This window comes from Halictus rubicundus, chromosome 6, assembly GCF_050948215.1.
Source record: "Halictus rubicundus isolate RS-2024b chromosome 6, iyHalRubi1_principal, whole genome shotgun sequence".
Classification (NCBI taxonomy): Eukaryota; Metazoa; Arthropoda; class Insecta; order Hymenoptera; family Halictidae; genus Halictus; species Halictus rubicundus.
The window spans coordinates 9821394-9835165 of NC_135154.1; positions in this window are offsets into that span (position 1 = coordinate 9821394).

Sequence of the window (13772 nt, forward strand, 5' to 3'; positions counted from 1 at the left end):
TCGCTTCGCTCGCCGAGAGCAACGACATTTCATTTAATTTGTTCATCCCCCGCGTTCCTGCGTTTCCTCTTCCTCCACCCCGTCGAACAGCCCTCGCCGCTTCAATTCGAAACACAATATGTACTCGCAATACTCGTTCGGAAAAACGGGAGCGCGGGGGAGGGTCTCTTTCTTCATGAGCGGGAAATTCTAATTGTTTCTATTAGACGTCTTCGTCCCTTATCGCATCGCACACGCATCCTTGAGAAATTATTAAAGCTCCCCAAACTGAAATATACTTCATTCGTATTATTTTCTATCAATAGAAACACTTAATCTACCAGAAATATAGCCTTAAAAATAATTTCTTATATTATTGCACTGAAGGTGACTTGTTGGCTCAGAAAGATCTATTACAAAATCCTTAGCCATGAACTATAGACATTGAAAAATTATGGAATAACCGTCGGTAGATCAGTTGAGATAAAAATGATGTATCAAGTAAGAAGGGTTAAGTAAATCCGATTTTATGGAATTTCTTGGATCGTCGGGCAAGGTGTGAAACCAGCCAGCGAGGTACGTTTTGTAAAAAATCCTTAAAAAATTGTAACAGCTTGCGGATGAAGCAACGAAACAGGCATCGGCCGCGCAAGAGGGTAGTTTCGAAGGGGGTGGCTGGGAATGGTTCTCGAATCGAAATCGAGAGCCAGCTCGAGTATGCGAGAGCGTGCACACGCTGAATCCGGGGACTCCTCTCTGGCTGGCGACGTATAATATAAAGTTGACACGGCCGTTGTTTACACGTTGTCGTGCGCCGTCCAGACGCGGCCTGCTATCGACAGCTTCACGCTGCCTCGCGTTCTCGAAATGAGTTATTTCGCGAACGGTGCGGCGACGAACAGGCCAAAAAAAGTGCGGGGGTGGAGGAGGAAGAGGAGGTGGAGGAAAGGGGTTGGTTCCGAGGAGAGAGAAAGGCTGAGAGGGAGAAAGAGAGAGAGAGAGAAAACAGTAGGCGAAATATCGGTGCCGGTCTCTCTCGTCGAAGGAAAATATTGTCGGTGACACCACCCCCTCTTACAGGAGCGGCGGGGGCGAGGGTTGAAATGCCAGCGTTATTACGCGGACTGAAACGAAACTGCGAATCGTATATGGCCGACAATCGCGCTGACTGGATAATGTATCGCGCGAATTGCCACTCTGAAATGTATTCGCATTGTACGCGCGGCCGGTGTACATAATAATTGCGAGCCGAGCTCGCGAGAGCGTGCGGACGGTCGGGGTCATTTGCGCGCGAGGGGGTGGGGCCGATTACTGTTTCAAGCTGATGCTAATTTACTCGGATAAATGATTTTTCCCCGAAAAAATCATCTTAATAGCCAGCCTAGCTACTGATAACTTTTGCAACCATCTTCCTTCCGAAATGGTGGATCGCTTTTCTACAAAAGTTAAAACTGTTGATCTTTTTCTGTCTCGTTCGCACCGGAATATTTTCCATCGGATCTATATGCAAAATAAAAATTTTCTCATTCTGAGAAGGAGAGAATAAACAGAAAGGTGTTTTCATAGTTTAAAATTGGACCTGCCAATTTTTCTTATAAAAACGTCCGCAGTCGAACAGCGTTTTTAGGAAAAATTTTATTTTCCACTCAATGTTTGTGCACGGTTCAGGGTTGATTTCCACCGATTCTTTTTCGATGCACGACCACACAGGAACGTGCCGATGATACGACAGACCTCTCGACTCCGCACAGTTCATACACCTGGCAAGTGACACGAAACAAATCTACCGATACCGTGTACGTTTCGGAGGGAGGCGCGAACCGAACGTCATCGCGCCGGAAATCCTTCATTTCGGTTTGGGAATTTATTTCTCTGCGCTGCTGGTGATGGTTAGTCGCGCCGGGGCTGCGACGCAACATGTAACGAGGGTGGGTCGTGGTTTCGATGCTGGAATTGACGTCTATTGATTCATCGGTGTGCTCAGCCTTGTTTTTAAACGAGCGTACCCTAAGCGAACACAGAAATAACATTTTATTCTCTGTACTAGCTTCGTGGAAACACAAATTGTCGATGCCGTGGCTAGATTTGATTGAACTTTATAATTCACGAATCTCGGAGAATTTTTATACTGTGTACTGAAAATGTACAAAATCGATGGATGTGTGTGCACATTATAGCATTTCAAAAACGCGTTTAATTTGAGATTTTAATTGAAATCATACGTACACATTTTTACGCGTGCTGTGGAACTCTCAGTATGGAAAATGAAACTGTGTTCTATTTGTTTCTTTCAAAACCAGGAGTATCTAAACTATTAAATGTGTGTTACGATCCATAATGTATTGAGTATATATCTCGCTAAGCGAGAAAATCATCAAGCTACAGGATGAACTTTTAGGACCTAGAGATAGAGATAGAATATTTACTCAATACTTACACTGTATGTGATGCTTAGGACCTTGAAGGAGCACAATCTCGTCAACTCTTCTACTTTAAAAATTAATTTGAGTTCCACGGTCCACAAATAAAGATTCTAGCTGAGAGAAAAAAATTGCCAAGCTCTACAACAAATGTATAAAATTAGAAAGTCTTCCAGAGTTCACAAAAATCGATTCCATTTCGGTACAATTTAATTTCTACATGGTTCCTCAGTGGTCGCACATAAATTGCAGTCAGTTCGGGGATAGAAGCAATCGATGAACGATAGATTGGCCCAGTATCCGCACGATTCCGTTCCGTTTTCATCTGTGTTTGCCGATCGCGGCGATCCGGCGCGGCCCCTGGTGGCCGGGAGGCGGCGCATCTGTCTCGGTCTCGCGAGCCGCTCGCATCAATTTAAGTTTTTCTCGGCGGTGCACGAAAAAACGGTGCATGATCTTACGATTGTGCGCGGTCACAAAAGCGCCGACAAGCGTTCGGATTCCCCCCCGTGCTCCCTGGTGCTCCGTCTTCCTTTTCCCTCCGGTCAATTTGACCGTTCGCGTTTCTTCCACCCGCCAGGACGTTTGATGCCTCGCGTTCGCGCCGGTCATCCGCCGCAAGAAGCGCATTATGAACCGTAAACGCTGAGAACAGATGCTGAGCACCTCGCGGACCCTCGCCGAGATGCGCCGGGATGCGATGCGCCGCAGCTTTTCTTCTCATTTGTGAATCCGCCGATTCGAATTAGCCCCGCGCGCGCTCCGGAGAATCGAGGAATCGACGTGCGGGTCGACGATGTTGGAAGGAAACAAAAAGAAGAAAATTTTCCATTTGGTTCCCAGGTCTTGCAATTATTGGATATTCTTTCGATTTCGCATAGAGAGTCTAGTAATCTCGAATAGATTTTATTTAAAAATTGAACAAACGTTCCAGAAGCGGTGGTAAAAATTGCAGAAACGGCTCGCCGAATAAAGAAGCATTTTTCCAGCATGCGGACCCGCGCGATCATTTTTCCAGGGATTGAAAACAGCATTAGGAAGCGAACAAAGGGCGAGAGCGGTTCATTCGAAGATTTTCCGCGAGCGAAAACCGGGCAAGTCGAATTTCGCGCAGCGGGAAGACATCGCCATCGCTGTTAAAAAGTTCTTTGAGCCCGATAAAGTACGATCATTTGGACGGTGGGTATTTTCCGAATGTATCCGGCCGGCTCAGGTTCTACGGGAATATGAAGGATTTGAATGGGGCGAGGCGGACGGAATGCCCGGGATCCTTGCTGATTTTCGGACGAGGTCGGGAGCGAACATATGCTCGGCCCGTTAATAAATTCCACATACTCGTGTAGCCCCGGCAAAATGACTTTAATTAAAAATATAGGCGAGCCTCGGAATTTTTGTCGGGGAATAACATTGAAAAGGAAAGGAGAGCTTTGGCCGTGTGTATGTGTGTGTGTGTGTGTGTGTGTGTGGGCGGAGAGAGAAAGAGAGAGAGAGAGAGAGAGAGAGAGAGAGAGCCGTGCACACGCTGCGCTTCGCTCCCGTGTTTCGTTTCGTTTGGGTTTCGTTTCTGCTGGCCGGTTTTACAGCGAGGAACGAGGAGGAGCGATTTTCGGTGAATGCCGCGCGAGAACGCGGCTAACCAAAAGAAAGTCCCGTGGTGCCCGTATTCACGTTCATTACCTATATTTTTCTGTCTTATGCGGCTCGTTAAACGCGACGTGCTCAATACGAAAATGCCGGCGTCAGGCCAGCGACCGTCGTTGCGCGTTGCCCGGATTTTCATATTTCACTTCAATCTCCACTTCAAGCCCCCGCTCAACACACATCGCGCAGCCCCGGGAAAGGTCGGACACTCGTGCGGAATTCATAGGGCCACCGGGGAAACCGCCAGGGGGGAATTTACATCTGCTGCCGGACCGTTGAATGGCTCTTCTACGCGAAAATTATTTAGTGGTAATTATCACTGCTGCTGTCTAACGACCGCCGCTCCTCCTCTTCCTCCTCCTCCTCCTCCTCCTACCGGCTCGCGAATTTTTCCTATGCGCCGGGATTGTGACCGCCGTTTTTCGCTCGTTCATCGATCTCAATGCGATTCCTCGAATACGAACGCTGTCAATAGCGCTCGCTGAATCCGTCGGCCCGGAAACCCTCGGAATATTTACGAGAGTTGTGCTTTATTCTGTTGGGTGCCTCGGTAATTATTTTGGTGAACAACTTCAAAATGTTGCATCTGGCAGCGTCGATATACTACTAGCAACTTTTTGAAATCGTTAAAGAGAGAGAGAAAGAATGTTTTATTCGGCTGCTGCCATCCGGAGCGAAGTTTTGCTCTTGAATTTCTTTTTTTTTTTTCGATACTAATTTTTTCCCCTTAATGCTTTAGCTAGGGACTTCGATACGTACTCCAGAATTTTTCTAAATTTCTTTAAAGCCTAGAACAGTAAAAGAATTGGTCAATATGAACAACCCGGTGCGCATACGACATCGATGAAACTTTATTTTGCACAGAGATCTAAAAATAATTTTGCAGATTCCATAAAATTGTGAGTGAACTTTAGCCCAGTCTGAAATTAATTCGGCAGCTTCCGGGCGGCCATTTTGTGGGGGCCACGATCGACAGTGTAGCGAGCAGGTCGATGATCAAGTGTGAATGAGTAGCCAAAGGTGTGACAGGGGGTGGAAGGGTATTTGAATCCGTGGAACACGCTCCTTCACAGGCGAACACTTTTCGCATCCATTCAGCTGGTTCAGGCTCGCGGACACGATGGCCAGCACGCGCTGATGATCCGTCAGCGACGCCATAACGTAGAAGCGAAGCGATGATAACATCAGCGGCACTTATAATGCAAATTAGCTGGTGACACTCGACTCGGTAACAGAGTAATGTAATGCGCGAATAAATAGCAACAACTAGCCGGGGCCCATCGCGCTGTCAAATGCGTCCTGAACTCTCATAAAGCACCGTTGGCTGCACCAATTCGTCCGCGTGGGCGTGAGCTGTAGGTATGCTTCTGATGGAAATATTGACTATTACGCGCGACCGGGAATGTGTATCATTGAATTGCCACTGCCATAAATATGCCGAAATTCTGCCGGCAGCATTTCATACTTTTGATTTATCCGCCAGGCGGGCTGGACCGACGTCCACCTCGCCTCTGCTGTTCATTCCTGTCCTTAGATCTCTCTTCCAAAATTCCCCTCTTTTCGCTAACCGTAATCACCGTCGAAGCTGCAGAAATTTGGGAAAACTTCCTCCCGCCATTACCACAGATCTTTATTTTTCATGTTAACTCCAACAATTTTGTTCCACTCGTGCTCTCGTATTTCAAGTATGAAGATGTTCCAAACCATTTTTGTTCCAAATCAATTAAATTGTAACCCACGCGCAAAGAATACAAATATAGTACAGTATCAATAAAATTGACGAATATTTAACCTCTTTAATTGCCTGGACAGTTCAGTCCCGTACGACTGACAAAAATAAAAAATATTTACTATTCATGAAAGACAAGTAGAATTGAAGTGACAAAAATACTATAATTAACGTACATACCAATAAAAGGACCATAATACAATGAAGTGAAACAGTGATTCCAAAGTGTAGAGAGATTCCAAAGAGCGCTGATAAAGTAATAATAAAAGAAAGCAACATGAAAAGCAAATCTCGGGAAGTTGTAGTGCCGCGTGAATGATCGATAGTGAATAATAAATCGCAGCCCGTTTCTTTGCCGCGGGAGTCTTGGCGACAAAGTGTTTAAACATTACTTTATCGCATCGGTCGTTGTGCGCGTCGACGACGGTGCCGGTTTATAAGGTAAATTTTAATGAACCGGCATAGACGCGCACTCGACGCGTCCCGACGCCGACACCGACGCCGGCCGCAGCCTGAAGCGCTAAATACGTTATTAGTCGGCGCGCGAGGCCGGCCCTGCCTCTTTATTTGTGTTTATTAATTCATCCGCGGAATTGAACGTATCATTTCTAGCAGCCGGTGAATTACTAATGCGAACGGTTCGAAGGCGAGCCTTTTCGACGTAGACACTCGCGAATACGCCCCGGCCGAGCCACCGGGCTTAACGTTTCGGGGATACCCATTCAGGCCATTAAACGCAGGCTGGAAAGCGCGTCGCTTTATAAAGGACTGTCTAATTGGAAACGGATTAATTTGTCGCAATCGCGATGCCCTTACTCCCCGATTAGGGTGACGCTCCGCTAGAGACAATTCCCCGCGCCTCTATTTTCCAAGTTTTGCACCAAAGCGTTTCGCCGTTCAACAGATCAAGCGATCCTCTCTGCGGCCCGGGAGATGAGCATGCTTCATTAATTTAGCACGCTCGCAAAAGTTCGTGAAAAATTCCGAACCATTCCAGGTCCCTCATAGGCTATATTTTCATTACAATCTTCTAGTAAAAATATGTTTGTCATTTTATGCTTCGGTCTTAAACCGCATAGATTCCTCAAAGATTTTTATAATATTGTACCGAGTCCGACGAATCAACCAGAATTTTTCTATTGTCGTATCGAGCCCTACGAATGCACAGAAATTTTTCTAATGCTCTATACTACTCTCATGAATCAACAGGAATTTTTCTAATCCTCTATACTAGTCTTATGAATCAACAGGAATTTTTCTAATATTCTATCGAGTCTTGCAAATCAGCAGGAATTTTTGTAATACTCTATCGAGTCTTCGGAAGCAGCAGGAATTTTTCTAATTCTGTATCGAGGCCTACGAATGCACAGAAATTTGTCTAATGCTCTATACTACTCTCATGAATCAACAGGAATTTTTCTAATACTCTATACTAGTCTTATGAATCAACAGGAATTTTTCTAATACTCTATAGAGTCTTCCAAATCAGCAGGAATTTTTCTAATTCTGTATCGAGCCCTACGAATGCACAGAAATTTGTCTAATGCTCTATACTACTCTCATGAATCAACAGGAATTTTTCTAATACTCTATACTAGTTTTATGAATTGACAGGAATTTTTCCAATACTCTATAGAGTCTTCCAAATCAGCAGGAATTTTTCTAATTCTGTATCGAGCCCTACGAATGCACAGAAATTTGTCTAATGCTCTATACTACTCTCATGAATCAACAGGAATTTTTCTAATACTCTATACTAGTTTTATGAATTGACAGGAATTTTTCCAATACTCTATAGAGTCTTCCAAATCAGCAGGAATTTTTCTAATTCTGTATCGAGCCCTACGAATGCACAGAAATTTGTCTAATGCTCTATACTACTCTCATGAATCAACAGGAATTTTCCTAATACTCTATACTAGTCTTATGAATTAATAGGAATTTTGTAACCCAGTCAGTAGCTATTTAAACACTAGATATAGACTCACATTATTATTGTTAGCGGGTGTAAATATTTACAGGACTGATGCAACGTTGTAATGAATAGGAGTAGTGCGTGTAGGCTTGACGATGAATTGATGACGAACAAATGAAACGCACCTGAGACATCAGTCAGGTTCTTCGCAGGTCACGCGGTGTATATTATCCGCGCGGCTCCGTCGCGTGACGTTTCAATTAGCGACAAGTTATCACCCAGCAATTAAATACTCTTCTCCGCATTTCCCGATGCAAATGCGACAGACCTGCAAATCCGTTTTCCGATGAATTAGCGAGGTATCGATAGCACCGGGCACGCTTGTTATTAATAGAGCGACATGTGTTGCAGATCGGCCCGCGTTGTATCGATACCTCGCGTACGTACAATTGCCCGTTAATTATTGGCGTTGTGCACCTGACAATAACGCGAATATTGATGAGATTATCAATAATTTCCCTTGGTGGGTTATTCTCGATGCGGTTCACGAGCATCGTGTTACCCCGGCCATTTGCATGCGGCAATGAACGTCACCGGCAATAACGCCACACAATCTCTTGATTTTTTCGATTTCGTCGACAGGTGAGTTTTACACTTCCTTCTTTCAAATATGTTCGCAAAAAATCCATTCTTTCCTCAGAAGAAGCGACGAATTTTTCTTCAAAGTAAAATTTTGCGGATCTTGCTCGGTTCTCGAAAATGTACCATGTAAAATTTAAAAATAATTGAATTAGATACAGCACACAATTTGGAAAGAAAAATTAATTTTAAATTAAATTTTGAAAATTAAATCAGGTCAAACGTTAGATGACAGAAGAGAAAAACTCTTGTTAAAGAATCAAACGATTTGAAAAGAGATTGTCTCACAAAATCATGCAAAGTTGTAATCAATGGAATATCGATGATAAGATCGAGGGACGGAGAAGTTTGTTGGAAGGGAACGTAATTCCAGGAAGATTGAATATTTAATATGAAGTGGTTTCATCCCGAAAATCCGAAGAAGCACACGCAGATCGGAAGCGGGGTTAAGTCGAAGTCAAGAGTCGCCCCAACCTGTCTCGAACCAGACAGGGGCAACTTAAGAAAACTACCAGCCCTCCGTGGACGTTTCGAGTGGCTCGGGACTCGATCCGGCGTGTTTACACGAGATCGCGTATACTCGATACAACCCCTTGCTCCTGAACTAGATGATGTTTGTTTAAAGTCCCCCGGACCCTTACTGCCAGAATAGACGTCGATTCATCGCATCTGAACGGCTTCGAGAGCCTAAACAAATGGAATTACGTGTTGCGTCTGCTAAAACTGCCTTCTTCCCACCGACATCAACGTGGAATGCTCAAACGTTTTATTCGAAAATGTATCTGTCAAATTAAACCCTCTCTACCCAAGAATAATTTTATATATTATTTTTACACAGATCAAAGAGAAATAAAAATGTTTTCTCTCAAAGAAACACATCTCAAGAAAAGTACCTTATAAAATAAGCCGTACCGTTAACACTAGTCACACTGACACGTTCCAATATTTTTAATTTACGATTATTGAACAAATTTATTTCTGCGATTATATAGTATTCAAAAATGGCCGAAAATTTGGATAGACACATCCTCGTTATTTTTATAAAGTAAATGGTCCGTTCCAGTGCTCTGCACACCTAGTGTTAAGAGCGTAAGAAATTCATGGTGGCCGCTCGAAAGAAGCCACTTCCCCGTCATCCAACGATCCCACGGAATTTATCCCACAGATCCTGAGATCCTTTGATTGCTGGCGCCAGACTCCGTCTGGTTTTACCAGCAAAGACAGTGACGACTGGCCATGACTTTTCCTGCCTAAATCCGTTCAGAAGTGTTCGACCTGCGATCCCAGCTTCCGTTCGACCCTCTCGTCGTTCGAGACACTCGAAGGGCACTCGATCCATCGTCGATCCGAGGAGTCGCAAGTCGGTAGCAGGCACCCGGCCGTGTTTTCTTTCGAAGAGGAGGCCCGAAGCTGGCAAGTTTATTTACTCGCGTCGAACCTCCTGCCGTCTTTACGACGGCACGGCCGTGATATGCTTCTCGTTAACCGGATCGGTTCACGGACTCCCGTGTTTTCATTTTCGATTCAACGACCTACCACATTAGCAGCGCTACTGTTGGCATCTTTATGCGAATCCGCAGTCTATTCGGTAAACTCGTCGGGCCGGCCTCCACGTTCTCGAAAATTCTCCTGGCTCTGACAATTGAATAAAGGCGTCGTTAATCTGAAGCTCATACTTAAATGGACCTGCAATGTGCAGCGGCTCGATCAATTTATTAGTGCTCATTCTCACTGAAGTGCCGTAGGAAACATACATTTATGTTGCTATTAAATGGTCATTAGCGGATTTTATGCATGATGATAAAAATGAGTAGGTGTAGTTTAAAGCAGAGAAGAATTTAGAAGAGTTTAGACTATTTAGATTATTTGTTTTAAACATTGCCTGTTAAACATGCCAAATTCGCTGTTTTTTACCTGTTAAACATTAGGAAAGAAAATAAATTTCCATTTCACTCCAGTTTGTTGCAATTCATGTACAACATTTTTATTTTTACATAAAGATCTAGTAGATCTAGGTCTAGTTATTAATTTAGAGATGTACTTGATCATTCGTCTAGAATATTTTCTTGTAACTTGTAAATCTACGAATGATATAATGATGATATTGATTCGTGTTGGAGAGCGTGCTCACGCGATCATTAACATTTAAACGAGCAACGGAAAAATCATTTTCTATGTTTATAACTGAACATGATGAGTTCACTGGGTACTTTACAATAAATTCGATTGTACGTATTATAAAAGAACAATTCAGAGATTTTTGTCACGGCGAAAGTACCATTGAGAAGAGGATGAGCCTGATAAAGTAAATTGGTCTGATAAAAAGTCTGGAATTGTGGACAGTGAGTCGAAAGAATTCGGGATCAGTGTTCGGGAGCGTCGGAGCGTTGGCAAATGGTAATGAAGCCCGGGTTAATTGGTATAAAATCAATCCCGACGATCGAGCAAACGTCCGCTAATCCAAGAGAGTCAATTTTACAGGAATGTGACGCAATCATCTCGATTGTGCTGTCGGTCGAAACGATGGACCAGTCATCCATGGTCGGCGAGGGCAGCGCGGACGAAATGGAGTGGGGAGAGGGAACGATGGTCGACAGTGGGCGATGCACATGCACACGGTGCACCGGAGGTGCCGTTGCATCAATGCACTCTCCACGTTTCGCGCACAGGCTCGTGCCGGTTTCAACGTCGATCGTCCCGGCATCGGCGACAGGGGATAGAGGATACATATAATTATAGAGGGACCGTGCACCATTTCACACGTCACACACCGTGTGATCGTGTCACACGGTAGACGCCTCGGTATCCTGCGTCCGATGCGCTTCGCCTGCATTCTGCGACGGAATTGGATCAAGAGAGGACTCTGCCGCTCTCCTGCAAAGATATTCGCTGCTATCCTTAAAAGTACATCATTAACCGAACGGTTCTTCAGTCACAAATTGTTATAAATCTGCAACACAGGAATGAATAAAATCCTGCAACTGCATTCTGCATCACCTTTACGCAGAATAAAATTTATCTGCATTTATTGCAAGACGCAGAAGACACGTAGAAATTCTTTTCTACCTTCTACAATTTTAATAACAATGTTCTACAATTCTTTTAATCCATATACAGCATTAAATATCAGTCATAAAAGCATTAATTCTAGTTATCAACCAAAAATTTAACAATTGTCCTCCAGCTTGTATAAATGGAAGTAATACATTCCGTGTGTGAATATAAAATATATATTGTCAATGAATATAGATTCAATTTCACTTCGAAATACTGCACAGAATTTTGTAAAAGGTTGCAGTCTTGCATTATTCAAAGCGATCTCGTTTCACTTGCACTTTAAGCTTACAAAAATTAAATTAAATTTTTCTCGGGGAGGACTATTTTTCAGAGGTCGAGCGAGGTGTTCGATTGTGAAAAAGTGTAATTGCGAGTTCGTTAGACGACGGAGGCTTAGACGCGGTATCGGGCAAGCGTTGCGCGTAATGATGAGCACAAATGCGCGTAACATGGACGCGGCGCGATGCAACTCGGCCCGGATATCGCAGTGGGCGCACATGTGCATCGGTGATGTTTCGAGGTGGAACGATTTCGGAGCGTCGAAATGCACGGCACCGGGTGCACGTGCAATAGGCGCCTATTGCACAAATCACACGCATTATTGACTAGCATTGTATCTCTCCGGGCGACGCGTCGACGAGCACCGGCATTGTCCGCGTGTTGCACGCGTCGCGCGTACTTCCTCCGATCGGTGTACGAAATAAACCGGGGATAACCCGGTTTCGCAGTTCCTTCGGGTCGGAAGTGCACCTTGCACCCGATGCGCTCGGCACCGTTATCAATTTTTACCGACCCCGTCCTGAAACGTACGTACCATCCACATTTTTCCTTTCAATCTACATTTTGTTCAATCCCGCTTGCCATTGTTGACACTGTTCTCGAATTTGAGACTTGGCGTTCGATCGGTACTGCATTTTGGAAGTATGAAGACAGAGTAAATGTTGGCTTATGAAGTCTATTGTTGCCTTTGCTGAAGACAAGCGGAGGAACTTGCGAATTTGGCATGGGTATGCAGAACTGCCGATGTATACTGAATTTCTTTCACGAGATTGACTTTCTATAAAACAGTGGTGCTCTACATAGTACAAACTAAGGATCTACAGTGCTCTAGAATACTTAAAAAATCCCTTCAAACTTTCTTAACAGCCTAAAATTATCTAAAACTGCTTCTCATACCCATCAAGCTAAAGACTCACTAACCTCATGATAATTAAATTTCTGAACAATTTTAGCTCTCTTTAAGTATAAAACTGCTGTCGTATTTATTAAGCAGAGATATTTTACTTCTCTCCGATTCTATTTGAAATGTGTTTTAGAAGGAAACGCGAGTAAACATTTTTTGCAATTTTTAAGTTGGATTCTCGCCAAGAGAGTTAACGAAATGTTTTGGTTCAGATTCGGCGGAGGCAGTGTTCGCGCGAAAATGAATAGCAGACAAGGCAGAACGCGAACGGAAGACAAAGCGAGCTCCGGTGTATCGAGGATGTTATAGCAATCGCAGGGCTGCGGGGCACGACGAACGCGACAGAGGTTCGATGATCGTGGCACACACAGGCACCGCGCGCGCGGAACGATTGAACAGCGAATGATTCAATTTGTCAGACCAATGAGTTTGTCAGGTGCTACTCCATGCCGCAGCGTGCGACGCGTAAGAGCTGAAATTGAATTTGATTTAACGCCGCGCGCATTGCCGGGCATTACACACTAGAAATATCACGAATCCGCTGCAAGCTGTCTGATCATTGCCAACGGAGAACGCATCCGCTTCATTCGCGTGCGAATTCTGTAATTCGACGATTTTTCTTGGCAGCCTGGAGCCTGTGGAACTTTAATTTCTCCCTAAAAAAATATAAACGCATTCGGCATAGTTGTTCTGGATTAAAATTAAAATGAGAATACCTGATACACATATTTTTCAATTGTCCTAAAAATTGTGAATTGCCCACGAAACGGACAAAGAAAAATTAGCCTCGTATTCTACATGCTGTAAAAATCGTGTGTACAACAAGAGCATTGACACCATTTTTTAGATCACAATCTAAGTATACTTCAGAATAAGGAGACCCGGATGAATCAGGCGGCAATTCACGAATTTCGTTTATGATCGCCATTACCTCAAGCAGCGTCGTAGTCAATGGTCTAATCTGTACGGCCAACATGTCCCATAAAGCGGGGCATTGTCCGAAAGGATTCGTCCCCCCGTCGTCATCACGGCGAAGCATAAAGTTACACGCAATTAAGAAGAACGGTTCCTCCGGCGCGGGAAATAATAAATCCCTGGCAGGGTTACGCCGTGTACTCGGGCTACTAATGCGTGTGAGACTGTATAGATTGTTGTTAATGGGAGTTATAAGGACGCATTAGCCTGATAAATAGTAATGGGGTTTATTGG